Here is a 17576-nt window from a genome sequence, read left to right as displayed (position 1 = left end):
GCAGGTGTTCATATATGTTTCATTTTCAGATATTTACAGATCACTGACGTTTATTATAAAACCGGAATAAAAAAAGTTAAACAGAATAAAACCACATAAAAAATGTTAAAAACCAGAATAAAACCAGTTAAAACCAGATTAAAACCCACATAAAACCAGTTAAAACCAGAATAAAACCACAAAACCAGAATGAAACCATTTAAAACAGAATAAAACCACATAAAAAATGTTAAAAACCAGAATAAACCCAGTTAAAACCAGATTAAAACCCACATAAAACCAGTTCAAACCACATAAAACCAGAATAAAACCACAAAACCAGAATGAAACCATTTAAAACAGAATAAAACCAGTTAAAATCACTTAACACCAGAATAAAACCACTAAAAACCAGAATAAAACCAGTTCAGACCAGAATAAAACCATTTCAAACCAGAATAAAATCACATAAAACCAGTTAAAATCACATAAAACCAGAATAAAACGATTTAAAACCACATAAAACCAGAATAGTTATTTAAAACCAGAATAAAACCATTTAAAACAGAATAAAACCAGTTAAAAACCAGAATAAAACCAGTTAACACCAGAATAAAACCAGATTAAAACCATTTAAAGTCAGAATAAAACCATTTAAGTCAAGTCATTTTTGGTCCAAACTTCAACCTTAATGAGAGAAATATGATTTTTTTTCAGCTGGGTTCTATGAGGAACGTTTGACACGACTCCAGTTTATAGGAGAAGGCCGTGAAGCTAAATGAGCTGCTTTTAATTTCCTAAAAATTCAGTAATATTGAGTGATATCTGGAACGTTTTCTCCTCCAGTCAGAGCTGTTCAGGTTTACTGAAGCTGGTTTCTGTCTCTCTCTCTTTAAAGCCTCCAGACTCCTTTGACAAAAACAGTAATTTAACCTGATTTGGCCTCCACCAGTCAGGTTTGTGTGTTTTTGTGGCTTTAGTAAATCCAAACTAACCCTTTCAGACTAAAGTCTCGTCCAGACTGGAGCCGTGCAGACTGCTGGAGGTAAAACACCGACAGACAGCAGATACAACCTGACTGTAAAACATCCACAGCTTCCTTTAATGTTCCCTTAAATGCTGTTTAGAAGTCGTACAAACTGGTAATTACAGGAACTCCAACATGACATGAACGCAGCACGAGGAGCCATGTGAAGAAGGAAAAAAGGTCAAAATTAGTTTATGAACTCTGACTTCTTCATATTCAGGAGCTCTTCAGAATTCTCTATCTTAGGAAATAGTTTTTTTTCCCTCACAAAACACAAAAAAAGACCAAAAAAACACACAAAAACAAACAAAAAATGACAAGAAACGCACATAAAACACACAAAACGACAAAAACAGAACACACAAAAATAACAAAAAAACATAAAAACAAAAAATTACAAAAAATTACAAAACACTAACAAACAAAAAGTGACAAAAAACACAAACATAAAACACACAAAAACACAAAGACACAAAAATTGACAAAAGTCACACAAAATTAACTCTGACTTCTTGATATTCAGAAGTTCTTCGGAATTCAAAAATGTGTCTTAGGAAATAGTTTTTCTCCTTTTGTACTGTTTTATTTTACACTCCATCATTTCCTAAAGGATTACTATGTTTTGTGACACTAATTATGAATAAAATAGACAGATTCAGTTGGTTTACTTCCATTAACTGCTGAAATACTGCAGCTTCAGTCAAAACAACAGATCAGCTGAACATGAAGAACAAAACAAACAAAAAATGACAAAATACACATTAAAAATACAAAATTTGACAAAAAATGACAAAAAACATAAAAACATGCACAAAAAAATGACAGAAACACACAAAAATTTACAAAAATCACACAAAATGAACTGTTTAGTATTTGTGTGTGTTTTTATGTTTTATGCATGTTTTTTGTCATTTGTTTGTTTGTTTTTTTCATTTTTTGTTTTTTTGTGTGTGTTTATGTGTGATCCCAGAGGGTTAAAACACACAAAACACACTCCATTTTTTCTTCACCTCTATGATCTGACAATTATTTTTTCACTTAAACCGACTTTATCTACATATTGAAATTTGAAAATGTTAATTCACTGAAAACTAAATATAAAAGCTGAAAGAAGACAACATTATAGCTCCTGCTCTCTGTTTATCATCACTATTAGAACCTTTTAAAGACAAACCAGAGGGCACTAACTACATTTTTGGGGTCAAAGGTCAAATAAATCATGATTTTTTAGCATATAAATGACATCATCAATACATGTAGAAATAAGTCTCATATCACTGATCTACCTATAACACGTTTGGCTGGACAGTTAAAAAACGTTTAAAATCTTTAAAGCATGTTTCTCAGTTTTATCTTTTGCATATATTGTACTTTAAGCATTAAATAATTATTAAAGACAGATTTACCAACAGCAGGTGTCCATATATGTTTGATTTTCTGATATTTTTAGACAGATATTACATTCAATGACGTTTATTTTAAACCCAGAATAAAACTAGTTTAAAACCAGTTAAAAACCAGAATAAAACCAGTTAAAAACCAGAATAAAACCAGTTTAAAACCAGAATAAAACCAGTTAAAAACCAGAATAAAACCAGTTTAAAACCAGAATAAAACCAGTTAAAAACCAGAATAAAACCAGTTAAAAAACAGAATAAAACCAGTTAGAAAAACCAGAATAAAACCAGTTAAAAACCCCCCAGAATAAAACCAGTTTTAAAAAAAACAGAATAAAACCAGTTAAAAAACCCCAGAATAAAACCAGTTCAAAACCAGAATAAAACTAGTTAAAAACCAGAATAAAACCAGTTAAAAACCAGAATAAAACCAGTTAAAAACCAGAATAAAACTAGTTAAAAACCTGAATAAAACTAGTCAAAAACCTGAATAAAACTAGTCAAAAACCTGAATAAAACTAGTTAAAAACCAGAATAAAACCAGTTTAAAACCAGAATAAAACCAGTTAAAAACCAGAATAAAACCAGTTAAAAACCAGAATAAAACCAGTTAAAAACCAGAATAAAACCAGTTAAAAAAAACAGAATAAATCCAGTTAAAAAACCCCAGAATAAAACCAGTTCAAACCACATAAAACTAGTTAAAAACCAGAATAAAACCAGTTAAAAACAACAAACAACAATTTAGAGGCAAATATTGTATTTTTTTCTCCATTACATTTATTCAATAATTGAAGTTACTGTGCAGATTCTGATTGATAATGCAAAATATAAACTATCAACAAATTATGTTTTATTGAAGTTTGAGCATCCCGCTCGTATATAAAGTAAATAAAATTAGCTCCATCCTTAACAGCTGCAACAAAAAGTGATGAATGAATAGAACAATAACTATAATCTAGTTGTATATCATTGTGAAATGGGCCATTCTTCATAGAAAGTATGTTTACTATCTGTACTTTAACTATACTTTATTGCAAATACTGTTAAGTGAATATTTAATGCAGAATTTTTACTTCTAAAAGAGTATTTGTACACTAAAATATAGTGTCCAGTAAAAAGATATGGTGAACTTCTTGCACATGTCAGGTAAGTTCAGTTAAAATGCACAAAGACTTGGACCAAACCTGATGCAGCAGCCTGTAATCAGCCTGTGTATATCATTTACTATCTTAATCACATGTATTTAGTGTGAATTCTCTGTTTGATGACAGATTAGATGAAGCACATACTGTAAAAAATGTCTGTAGATTTAACGGTGAAAAACTGAAAAACCATTACAGTAAAAGATGTAAAATGATAAATGAGTTAATTCAGTTTCAGTAACAATGAAACACCGTATATGTATAAATCAGCCAAAACAGGATTTTTTTTTTACAGTTTAAAAAAAACAGAAATACATTACATTACTGTAAAATACTCTGGCACCGTATATATATATATATATATATATATATATATATATATATACACGCCCGCCGATAGGGGGGGACAAACGGGTCTGCTGTCCCGGGCCCAGGGTAGGGGGGGGGGCCTCATTAAATTATGGAATAATTAAAAAAAAAAAATGAAATTATTTTTACTATACTATTTGTGGAAAAAATATGTAATATTTATTTGAGTTAAACGCTTTTTATTTGTTTTCTTCCTAATTGTCCTTGAACTAGTGGACAAGAACCCCCCCCCCCCCCCCCCCCCCCCCAACACAAAAATGGTTTGGCCACTGATCAAACTTTAATGTTGCCGTTTGATTTGAAGTTCAGTTCGCTCAAAATGTCCGGTCAACATAAGTCCGGTGCTCAGAAACGTAAAGAAAAGAGAAGAAGAGAAGATGAAAATAGAGGCCTTAAAGATTTTATGAATAAATATTTAAAAAAAGGTGGTGAGGTGAAGCTGGGACTAGTAAACTGAACATAGAGCGAGGTAAGAAACAGCGCAGCCAATGTTTACAGCCTTGTGACGTCACCTAACAAGCTCGCTCTAATGTTAACGTCCATTAGCTTGTATGAAAGCCTGACACAACACGTTATCTTTGACAGAAACAGTTGAGTTTGGTAACTCCGTCAGAGAGGATGAGACAGAGAGGGGAGAGATCCAGCAGCTGGCAGGTGACAGAGAGAGTGATGCGGGAGCGGCCCGCTGTCCCGGAGCGGAGAGACAGGCTACCGGTGAGATAGAGAGAGAGAGTCACAGTGGAGCGGGAGGGGTCCGCTGCCCCGTCGGAGAGTCTGAGCAGTCCGATCACACACTTAATTTCAGCGATCCTGCATTATGGCCAACTCGAATGACCGACTCTGATAGAGTGAACATCGTACGTGTGATGTCAAAACGAACGCCTTTCTCAGAGAGGTCAAAGGAATTGCCAGCAGATGGAGAGGGCAGGGAATTTCCAAACTATTTGACATATTCCACATCCCACAATGGAAGGGAAAAAATCGATAGGGACTGGGTAGTATATAGCAGCTCAAAAAAGGCCTTATTTTGCCTACCATGCTTGCTGTTCTCCTTTGAAGTAGACAAGAAGTCAACTAGTGCACTAAATTCCACAGATGGGATGAAAATATAAAATATAAAATACAGAAAGCTTTATGAGAGATTTCCAGAACATGAAAGAAACTGTGCACACAAACATTGTTATTGGAAATGGAAGAACCTACAACATTCTGTCCTACAGACTTCTGGAATTGACAGCCAACAACAAAAATTGACGGAGACAGAAATTGAAAAAAACAAAGCACTACTGAAGCGGCTGCTGGATGTAACACTGTACTTAGCCTTCAGGAATCTGCCATTCAGGGGCAGCACAAATACACTAGATGAGCCAGACAATGGGAATTTTCTTGGCATAATTGAGCTGTTGGCAAAGTATGACAGTATCCTAAATGACCATTTACAAAACATTAGAGAGCACCGGCAACAGGGAAAGAGACTCCAAGCTCATTACCTTTCACCTGACAGCCAAAACGAATTTATTGAACTTTGTGCTCAGCGCGTCCTAAACACTATTTTGAGGGAAAGGCAAGACACAACATTCTATTCCATAATGTGTGATGCAACCCCAGATGTGTCAAACTTGGAGCAAAATGTACTGTTGCTGAGGTATGTCAGTCAAACTTCCTCTAACGGTGGGTGGGAAATAAATGAACGTTTCCTTGAATTTAAGGACTTTTCAAGAAAGACAGGAGAGGAAATCGCAACAATGGTGGAACAATCACTAGGCGAACTTGGGATAGATATAGCTGATTGCAGGGGTCAGTGCTATGATAATGGAGCTAACATGGCAGGAAAAGTGAGAGGAGTGCAAGCTCGCATACTGAATAAAAATCCCTTGGCCACATACTCACCATGTGCATCTCACACGTTAAACCTAGTTGGTGTCCATGCAGCCCGGGCCTGCCCAGAAATAGACATATTCTTTGGCTTCATCAATCAGCTGTACAAACTATTCAGTGGCAGCCCTCACCGATGGGAAATCTTACAAAGAGTTTTGGGTTGTTCTCTGCACAGCTTGTCTGACACACGATGGAGTGCGCGGATAGAGGCAGTGCACCCAGTGGCGAAACATTTGCCCGGTGTGATCCAGGCATTAGACACCTTTATCACTACAGGTAACCTCACCAGTGAAGCCAAAGCTGAAGCACAGGGTCTAAAGACCTACTTTCAGTCCTTTAACGCAATTTTGCTCCTCACTTTTTGGGTCAAGGTGTTGCAATGCATAGAGGATAGAAACCTTACCAGCAAGTCCTCAACCATCTCACTTGATGTGCAAGCTGTCAATATAAAGGAACTGGAGGAGGAGATTGCTTGCATGCGTGCATCATGGGACAGTTTTCTGACAGAGGCGACTGCTGTTGCCACGTCCATGGGCCTCAAATCCCAGTTAGAAATGAGACAGAGAAAGAGGAAGTGTTTCTTTGATGAGTCAGAAAAGCAAGGAACAGAGGAGCGCAGGCCAGAGACCATATTCAGAGATGAAGTGTTTCATGTGGCAATGGACAGCATAATCTCTCAACTACATGTACGGTTCTCATCAATGCAGCAGATATGTGACGAGTTCGGCGTCCTGTGGAAATTCAGAGATATGCCACAGGACAGCATCAGTGCATCCTGCTCAAAGCTCTCTGAGAAATATAAGAATGATCTCACAGAGTCCCTTGAAGACCAAATTAAGCACTTAAAGAAAATATATAGTGCAACTTTTGAAGACAGTCTTGGACCTCTGGACCTACTTAATGCCATATACACAATGGGACTAGAGAGCATTTATGGAGACTTGTGTGTCCTGCTGCGTATTTTCCTGTCTCTGCCTGTGACTGTGGCTGGAGGTGAGCGGGCCTTCAGTAAAATGAAGATAATAAAAAACTACTTGCGCTCTAACATGTCCCAGGAGAGGCTCAACGGTTTGGCAATGCTCTCCATAGAGCGCCAACTTGCCAAGAAACTGGACTTTAAAGACATCATAGATGATTTTGCCACAAGGAAAGTTCGGCGAATGGCATTTGGAGTTCAAATCTAAACATGTCACATGAGCAGTAGCCTAAAATACAATGGTAAATATTAATTTATTTCCTGCTAGTGTCAGAATTCCAATACATATGAAGAGTGTATTTAGCAACAGCGTATGTGTAGTTTGTTAATCTTAACCATTATTGTCAATGCCTGTCACTTTTCTTTTGCAGAGAGAGATGTGAGGAGAGGAGAGGAGAGGAGAGGAACAGGAGAGAAAGATCAGAGGAGAGGAAGAGCAGAGGAGAGGAACAGGAGAGAAAAGGAGAGATCTGGGCGCGGGGGGGCCCATCTAAAATAATCTCGTCCTGGGCCCAGGCAAGACTGTCAGCTGGCCTGTATATATATATATATATATATATATATATATGCATCACTAATTTTTGCATTTGCCTTTTGTAAAAAAACCAAAACTTTTTCTCACTGTTAAATGTACTAAACACCATATCTCTGACAAAAATATACTGTAATATTTAATGGTAAAATTAAATATTATTTATTTTATATGTTATTTATTTATTTTATATTTATGTTTATATTTAAGTATTTTCTTGTCTGTTATATGGTAGAACAGGGTTTTTTGATGGAAAACTTTTTATTTATACGGTAAAATATGGAATAAAATGGCATTCTTAAACGGGAAATCAACAGTGCTAATATCTTTTTTACCGTAATAACAGAAGTTGTACCGTATTTATTACGGTAAAGTTCTGGCAACCACAGCTGCCGTTTTTTTTACCGTAAAAACAGGTTGTTTTTTTACAGTGCAGACATTATAAAACCTCAGATTAAACTGTTCACATTCTGGAATTATAAATCTGCCAAGCCCCGCCCCCCAACAGCAACTGCCCAATCATAGTGTAGCAACGGTTGCTATGCGCAGCAGGATTCTGAAGCTTGAATTATATGTGCGGGAGAAACCTGTTTCTGTTATGGTTTTCGATAATATTCTATCAAAAATTCACATTAACTACATATATATATATATATATATATATATATATATATATATAAATCATATAAATGATCATGTTATGATTCAAATTAATTAAATGCTGTGAAATTAAAGTCTTAACTTCTTATCTTTCACATGCACAACATGGTCAAAATGACCCTCATTCATTCCCTTCATGTTATTTAATGCTGCTGTGTGTTTCTGTGCTCTATCTTTTGATATCAACTTATTTTATGATTGTTATTTCCATTTTGCTTCTCATACTTTATGAAGAAAAAACCTTTTTGTATTATTACATAGATAACTACTTGGCTAAGTAGCTTGCTAACCTAACTACTTAGCCAAGGAGTTAGCTAAGTAGTTAGCTTAGTTAATGTACCCTTACAGATTGATTTAACACACAGGGGCTTCAATTAAGGAAGCCACAACAGTCAGTGTGGGTCAAACACATGCCATTTATTTTACAATGACTAAAACTCTAAAAAACAGTCAAGAAAAGACAAGAGGACAGAGTCATATCACGGCTGGGAAACCAACCACCCACTGCCTAGGACACTTGACTATACTAAAAATTAAAAAGAAATATAAACCCAACACACTACAAATAAAAACACCACACTAATTAAAAGTGCAACCACAAACCATATCACCATCTAAAGTGAACTCCCAGCATTTCAGCCACACCGGTGAATGGAGGTCCCCACCAGCCACAATACTAGGAACACAAGAAGACAGAATGTTAAAATCCTAAAACTAAGCAACTCAAATCTTAAAGAATAAAAACAATAAAATCAGTATGGCTAAAATATAAAATAAAATAAACGTCAGTCAGTGCTATGCCTAAAAACAAACAAAGCACTGGTAGTTTGTAGGACATATAGTACGAGGTTTAAATGCTGATATTTTGCGTACCTCTGTACTTTAAGACAGTGTTTCAGTCCTACAAACAAATGACAGACCCACAATTAACCCTATAAAGCCAGGTGTATCATATTAGATACAGTAATTTTTGAGACCTCTACATCATCAAAAACCTGATGTATACATGTGTTGAAGATAAACAAACTGAGCAACAAATTGCACAAAAATACCGGATGTAGCAAAAATGATATGCAGGTTCCACGAGTGGATCATTGCTGCATTAAAAAACTTCATATCAGCAGATGTATGATGTTGTGTTATATGGAAAAAATATGTATTTTGCATGTTTGAGGAAAAAGGAAAAGTTAAAAATGTTGTTGTTTGATGTTTTTGTTAGTTCAAGAAAAACAAACTGTGAGCAACAAATTGCACAAAAAGACCTGATGTATCAAATATGATACAAATTAGAATTCATATATGCAATTTTTATTTTTTTTTTTAATTCGTCAGCAAGTTAATAAGCACTCGGTTTTAAAAAAAATTGAATTTTCTGGCAATTATTTCATGGTTCAGGCTTTATAGGGTTAAAATCATTAAAATACAAACACCTCAGGGTGCATGCAGCCCTACATTACCCTAACAATTAAAATGCTATCCTGATTCTAAAACAATGCTAAAAACTCCAAAAGTCCACCTTCCCACAGAACAGAGAGTCACCAGTCACAGCCAAGTGTGAAAACAAAGGATTTCCAGGAAGTGACTGTGATAGTCTCACCTGCTGTTAATCAGTCTCACCTGCTGTTAATCAGTCTCACCTGCTGTTAATCAGTCTCACCTGCTGTTAATCAGCCTCTCCTCCAGCTCCCGCCTCCTCTGATTGGTCTCTGCTCTCTGCTGCTTCCTACTGACCTACTGCTACATTAGCTAGTTAGCTTAGCAAGCTACTTAGCTAAAAATGGACATGGGTCATTTTTGACTCATGTTGTGCATTGGAAGAGTAGTGACACCAAAAGGGATTTTATTAAAAAATGAATGAAGGAAAACATAAAATTAGGATGTATGATGATCAAAAACAAACTAATTGAGGAAAACCTGGAATACTGAATGATGAAAATAATTTATTGCAAAGATATAGAACATAAAAACTCTGTCGGGTCACTTTAGACCATGTTGAGCATCAAAGGGTTAACCGTGTACGTTAACCTCGGGTTTACCAGTCGGCTAAAGGACGCTAACGCTGGTGAATTAGCCGTGAGCTAACTGTAACCCACATCTCGGGTGGCCATTTCCTTCACATCAAAGAGGAGGACACTTTGAATACACGGAAGCAGATATTTGTTTGGTATGGTCCGGTTTTAAGCAGAGTTGTACTCCGATTAGCTCGATGCTAGTCAGTGCTAGCATGTCTCTGATAGCTGCTTTGCCTTTGCTGCTCACATCTACATCACTTCAACATAATGTACAAAAATAATGAAACTCATCCCTGTTACTTTTTGTAACAAAGCTGTGTTCTCTTGTCCATTCCGGGTTAAAGGAGGTCTTTAGTTCAGCATTTTCAGACTTTGAGTCTCTGAGAGTTTGATTGACAGCCTGGTGGCGAATCAACACATGGCTCATTAGAATATTCAAATGAGCCATGTGTTGATAGGTCACCACACGAAAATGTAACCAATGAAATTACTTATTTTGACACAGCTTTTTTGACTCACAATTTTAGACAATAAGTATTAAACTAACAAGGTAACGTGTCAACAGACGGACCTTTTTGTTATTTTCTCAAAAGGAGGACCAATGAGTGTGTTTTTATTTTTTAATTTATTCATATACAGTCTATGGTCCGGATTAAAGCTGCGCCTGCAGGGCTTTTAAAAGCCGGACTGTCCGGTCTAAAGCCGGATGAATGGCCCCCCTGCCCACATCAGACACTTACATCTCCTCACTGTAAATCAATAAAACAATAAAACAATAAAACAATAAAACAATGGGGGCTGCTGAGTTTCTGGGTAATAATAAATATCACCGTTATCAACACACCCGGACCGTACTTCTGTCCTTCACAATAAAATACAGGACAGTAAAAACACAGATGGACTTTAAGATCGTTGCTGAGCGTTCTTACTGCTTTCTCTCATCACAGTTACTTTCATATTGTAATTAGGCATGTAAATATCCACATAAATTAAATTCCACATGTAGAATGTTAAATATGTGTAAATTATTATTAGTGTATTTGTTCCCACTGAAGACATATAGTTTCATATGTGAAAATTGGTGTGTTTTTAATGGTTTTTACACAACAATTAAGCTCTATGACACAGAAGATGAATATGTATCAGGCTTTGTTGCTCAGATAATCCTTGTTTGTAGATGCATTCATAACTAGTTTAGATTTGTATATGGGATTTGTTGACAAAAAGACAAATAGAGGTTTTTTTTTAAAACATAATCGGTCAAAACTAATTTTATAAAACTACAACAACTCTCTGCCTCTGTCATCTTCTGTGGCAGCATATTAGCAACAAACATTTAAACTGGACTTAACTACAAATAATTGAGTTTTAACTCAACCTGTGGACACATTTTCATCAGAAAAAATGTTTTGACAAACACCATTTTATTTCTAATTATCAAACCTTTATTAGTTTTTATATTTTCAAACAACAATTAAGAATCATCTCCAGTAGGTTTCAGAATACAAAGAGAAGATAACATGTAATCAGTTATAAACAGTTTACACATCTGCTTTTCCCTGACAGAGTAACTTACAGTGAATTAAAAATAAACCTGAAGTCTTCACTGTTTAAAATGAAGTTCTGTTACAAATTGACTAATAGTGCAGAATAAAATCAAAACTCTGAACAATAAAAGTAGCAATTCCCCATAAAACAAGATTTAAAATATATAATTTTCTAAAATGAATTATATTCCCTTAAATCAAACGGCTAAACATACATATAACATTAGCTACACTGTAAAACATCAGAAAAAGGGCGTTAAATGAAAAATTGTATATCACCGTATTAGACACTTTTAATTACAGTAAATCAAAGAATAGCACAAAACTTATTTTTTCTGTCATAAACTGGAAGAAACACAGTTTTGCTGTAAAAATATAACATTTTCATGCAAAATTTGTGGAGAAATACCATGATGTGTGAATGGATGACACAATTACCCTAAAAATAACGTGAATATTTAGTCTAAATTACATTTTTTGCTGATATTTACATTTACATTTAGAGGAGAAAATCCACTCACTGTAATTTTTACAGTGAAGTTCTGGCAACCAGAGCTGCTGGGATTTTTCTGCAAATTAAACAGATTCTTTTTTGCAGTGTAATCTTTAATGTAAGAAATAAAATAATATTCATGCTAATAATGGTATCCCTTTTATCAGAATCATCATCATCGTCTTCTTCCTCATTTTCTTCCCATCAGTTCCTGATTGACACATTTTACTTTTTCTCAGAGTAACTCAGTTAAGACAGAACATAGATAATAAAACTTCCACCTTTGTCTCAATATCACATTATTTTTCAGTATCAACATCGTTGTTATTGTTACAGTGGAAACAGAAACTGTGAAAGGTTAAAAATATACTTAAATCAGCACATAGAAAAACATTTAACTGTTATTATGTTTGATTGATTGTAGATTTCCAAAGTCATAATTTGATTGTTGTGTGTTGTTGCTAGTTGTTCCTGTTATTTGCTGTTAGTATAAAACAGTGAATGCTGTTCATTTCTTGTGTACTAACTGCAGAAACAGTTTACCATGAAGATTAATGTATAGCATGTATTTCTTTAATGTATTTCTGAGAAGTTTTACTCACATGAAATAAAATGCTGCATTCACAGATCAAATCAACGCCTTGAGCTTGATGAAGGGACTGTGTGCTGTCCCACTGTGACAGAGACCGTCTCTGGTAATATCTTCATGGATGTTTGATTCTTGGTTTCAATATATGGAAACAGTCTCTCAGTGAAAGTGTGTGTGAAGGTGTGTATGTGTGTGTTTGTATCAGAATCAAAGAATGACAGTTTTCCTTTGTCAAAGTCCAGATGAACTCTGATCCTCTGTGGCCTCTTCTCCACTGAGAGGACTTTATCTATGTGTGGTGGGGAGACTGCCATGTGTTTTCCATCAAAGAAGACAATCTCCCAGAAGCCAGTTGGTATTTTACCCTTTCTCCAGACAGACTCCTTCATCACACCTATGGTCCAGAGTTTATCATATGTAACCTCAACGTCCCAGCTGTGAGTCCCAGAGTTAAAGCCCTCAGAGCTCAGGACAACGGGGGTACTTATCAAACCTCTCTGGATTGTCAGGAAGCTTCTGTTTCTCTCCAAATCTCACACTGGTCAGATCTTCAGACAGGATGAGTCCTGGATGAGCAGTGTTTGGATCCAGAATCAGAGGAGTGTAGGAGACCATCTCCTTCATCTTGTCCCAGATGTTGAAGGCCAGGTTGCCCAGGTGTTTGGCCACATCTATCAGAGCTCCTGAGAGCAGCTGTGGATCCTCCAGCAGGGGGCGCTGCTGGACTCTTTCCGCTGCAGCCTTGTAGTTCTGCAGGAATGAGACGTGTTCAGCTCTCAGCTCCTCCTCTGTGGCTCTGATTGTGTCTGAAAGAGCTGCTATCTCTCTGCTCAGAGCATCAATCTTCTCCTTCATCATCTGACTCTTCTGCTCCTCTTCCTCCCTCAGAGCAGAGATCCTGGCCTCCTCTTCCTCTTGTAGAAACTGGTGAAGCTTCTTAAACTGCTCCTTAATCTGCCTCTCTGTGTGTCGGGCCTGGACCTTAATGTGTTCTGCTGTTTGATCACAGTTTCCTTTAACTTGTTCAAAGAGCTCCAGTTTCTCCTGTAAGGGCTTCAGGGATTTCTGGAGCTCCTCTTTGTGATCCTGTGCAGCTTCATCGATGGGACTGAATCTGTGGTTGTTGTGTGTCTTTGAGTCTCTGCAGATGACACAAACTGGCTGCTGATGGTCCAGACAGAAGAGTTTGAGTTTCTCAGAGTGCAGACTGCAGAGAGGCTCTGAAGCTCTCTGATCTCTCTCCATTAAGAACTCCTCACACAGGTTCTTTAACACCAGGTTACGAGGTGTATCACTTAATAAATGTCTCTCCTTACAAATTGGACACTCGTGTATCAGTTTCTCTCTCCACCAGTTCTTCACACATCCTTTACAGAAACTGTGGCTACATGACAGAACAACAGGATCTTTAAAGATTTCGTAGCAGACAGGACAAGTGAGATTCTCGTCTGATCGGGAAGCCATTTTCTCTCTGAGTGAAGCCTAAAACACAGCACACAGAAATGTTGCCTGACAAGAAAGTTGAAAGTTTTACTGTCACTTTGAGTCGTAGCTCCTCCAGATCTCTTGTTTATAATGTGAAAATCAGCAGCAGGTTGATGTGGTGATATTCCAGTACTCCAGTAATCCCAGTGTTCCCAGTATTTCCTCCTTTCTGTGTCGTCTTTCTGTGGAGTTTGATCTGGTGGTGAATGTTGAACACACTGCGCCCAAACTGCAGCAGTGTCCTATGACTCGTGTCATTTGATGCAAAAATCTGTGGTATGAGGAACACAGACAGTGAACACACCCATCAGGTGAACCCAACCTCACCTTAAGTGAACGCCTTTTAATGGAATGGACGTTCCAAACCAAGTCAACATAACAGGATTTTCAGGTTGACAGGCATTACCATCTACTGTTGCCATTGCAAAGAATAGTGACTTCTGTAGCCTCTGAATGTACCAATAAACTTCTATATTAACCGTCTGAGTGTTTAGGGGTTAACAGCTGATGAACACCTGCCAGTTCACTGTGGTCAAACATGGTATTGCACCCTAACCCAAGACTATTTGGGCACAGCTGTACTTTGAGCTAAATGCTGATCTCAGCATGGTGTTTTGCATTATGTAACAAATATACAGAGTTCAACCCACACACCGGCCCTCATTTATCAAACGAGCGTACACGACAGAAAGCAGTGTCCCCCCCCTTGACGATCAAGTTTTTTTTATTTTCCATATTGCGCCAGATCACAACATAAGTAATTTAAGGTGACCTTTCCTATATATCTTGTCCTTTTATTTAACAAACTAAATAAGCATATGTTATTTATCCTATTTACACAATGGCGTGTCATTTCTGTCTCTACATGGTTGGTGTTTACAATTCTTGTCTGCTCTCTGTATTGCGTGAAGCGAAGTTCTGCACCGATGCTTGCACACAAACACACGTGCGCCAGGGTTTACCATTAATTTCCCAGACTGTGGCGGCCTCCTCCAAGACATTCACGTGCATTCACACACGCACTGAATTTACCGAGCTGCCCACCCCACTTCTTAGCTGCAAAACAATTCCAGCATGATAGAGAGACGCCTGAATGCCTCCCTGTCTGTATCAGTCCCGCCCCCACATCATCTCTCCGTGTTCATGTGTGCGGGCCGAACTACATCCCATCAACCTGTCCAGCCGGTCCCAGGTGATCCAAACACACTGCTGCATACACCGTTCGGTTAGCATTAGCTGACAAGTAAAGTTGTTTTAATCACAAAAGGCTAAACTGTGCCTAACGGTCTGAATTCCTTCCTGTCACTAAACACATGCTGCTTTCAAAATAAGAGCACAGTTAACAGAATCCACCACAGTATTTACAAGAAGACTGTCAAAATAAGATGCCTTAAATAAAACATACAAGAACCTTTATTCTCCTTTACAATAATTAATTAAAACTTAATTAATTAAAAATGATTAAGATCAGTGTATATAATGGAATAGTGGCATTAGAATCTGCGAGAGGACACTAAATTTGGTCTTTTTATGGAAAAAGAAAAATTGTCTGAGGGAGGTCCAGCCCCCCCAGCCAGCTAACAGCAGCACCGTAACAAGTAGGATAACAAAGAAGAGAAAGGTCTCTCCTGACTGAAAATATAAAGTGAGGTGTTTGCTCTCATTTAACTGTCAAAGTGCACAAGATCGATTAATTTCACTTAAAAATGTACAAAAAAGTTCAAAAAAATTCATCAGGCTATTATTCTCCAGGCCGGGCTGGGAGCTTTGGCGGGCCGCATGTGGCCCGGGAGCCATCTGTTGATGATCGCTGGCCTATTTGGTCCCACTGAAGATATTTAATTTCATTACACTGATGAAGATATATCAGGCTCTGATGCACCGACAATACTTGTTGTAGATGGATTCATAACTGGTTTAGATTTTTTTATATGGGATTTGTTGACAGATTATTAGCAACAGAACTTAAAATGGAGCTTTACTAGAAAGCCATCCATTTTCCTCCGATTATCCGGGGCCGGGTCGCGGGGGCAGCAGGCCAAGCAGGGCATTCCAGACGTCCCTCTCCCCAGCCACAACATCCAGCTCCTCCTGGACCCCGACGCGTTCCCAGGCCAGGAGAGAGATATAATCCCTCCACCGTGTTCTGGGTCTTCCCCGGGGCCTCCTACCAGTTGGACCTGGAACTCCTCTAACGGGAGGCGCCCGGGAGGATCCTTACCAGATGCCCAAACCACCTCAGCTGAATCCTTTAGAGGAGAAGGAGCAGTGGCTCTACTCCGAGCTCCCTCCGGATGTCTGAGCTCCTCACCCTATCTCTAAGGCTGAGCCCAGCCACCCTACGGAGGAAGCTCATTTCAGCCGCTCGTATCCGCGATCTGGTTCTTTCGGTCACTACCCTAAGCTCATGACCATAGGTGAGGATTGGAACGTAGATGGAGCGGTAAATCGATTGCTTTGCCTTCAGGCTCAGCTCCTTCTTCACCACGACAGTCCGGTACAACGCCTGCATCACTGCCGACAGGCGGTTTGGTGCGGACCAAACCGCCTGTCCATCTCACGCTCCGTTCTACCCTCACTGCTGAACAAGACCCCCAGATACTGGAACTCCTTCTCTTGAGGCAGTACCTCTCTCCACCCAGAGGGGGCAGTCCACCGTTTTCTCCCAGAGAACCATGGCCTCAGACTTGGAGGTGCTGAATCTCATCCCAACCACTTCGCACTCGGCTGCAAACCGCCCCAGTGAGTGCTGGAGGCCCCGGCTTGATGAAGCCAAAAGAACCACATCATTGGCAAAAAGCAGAGATGTAATTCTAAGGTCACCAAACCGGATCCCTTCCTCCCCCCGGCTGCGCCTTGAGATCCTGTCCATGAAGACCACGAACAGAATCGGAGACAAGGGACAACCCTGGCGGAGGCCAACACCCACCGGGAACGTGTTTGACGTTGTGCCGAGTATGTGGACACAGCTCTCACTTTGGTTATATAGGGACCAGGTAGCTCGTAGCAATGAGCCCGGTACCCCATATTCCCGCAGTACCTCCCACAAGACTCCCCGAGGGACATGGTCATAAGCCTTCTCCAAATCCACAAAACACATGTAGACTGGATGAGCAAACTCCCATGACCCCTCCAGGAGTCTTGCAAGGGTAAAGAGCTGGTCCGTTGTTCCACGGCCAGGGCGGAAGCCGCATTGTTCCTCCTGAATCTGAGGTTCGACAATCGGCCGGAGCCTCCTTTCCAGCACCCTGGAGTAGACTTTCCCGGAGAGGCTGAGAAGTGTAATTCCATGGTAATTGGAACACACCCTCCGGTCCCCCTTTTTGAAAATGGGAACCACCACCCCGGTCTGCCAATCCACTGGCACTGTCCCAGACCTCCACGCGACACTGAAGAGGCGTGTCAACCATGACAGCCCAACAGTGTCCAGAGCCTTCAGCATCTCAGGGCGTATCTCATCCAACCCTGGCGCCTTGCTACCGGGCAG

At 38.7% G+C, this 17576-nt stretch overlaps 1 pseudogene; it reads right to left on the bottom strand.

The window, feature by feature from the left end:
* Window positions 1-12625: 12625 nt before the first annotated feature.
* On the bottom strand, window positions 12626-14068 carry LOC131963947 (nuclear factor 7, ovary-like; annotated as a pseudogene).
* Window positions 14069-17576: the final 3508 nt, after the last annotated feature.

This window comes from Centropristis striata, chromosome 3 (genome assembly GCF_030273125.1).
Source record: "Centropristis striata isolate RG_2023a ecotype Rhode Island chromosome 3, C.striata_1.0, whole genome shotgun sequence".
Taxonomy (NCBI): domain Eukaryota; kingdom Metazoa; phylum Chordata; class Actinopteri; order Perciformes; family Serranidae; genus Centropristis; species Centropristis striata.
Note: the sequence above shows the minus strand (reverse complement) of the source record. Positions and strands in the feature narration are given on the sequence as shown.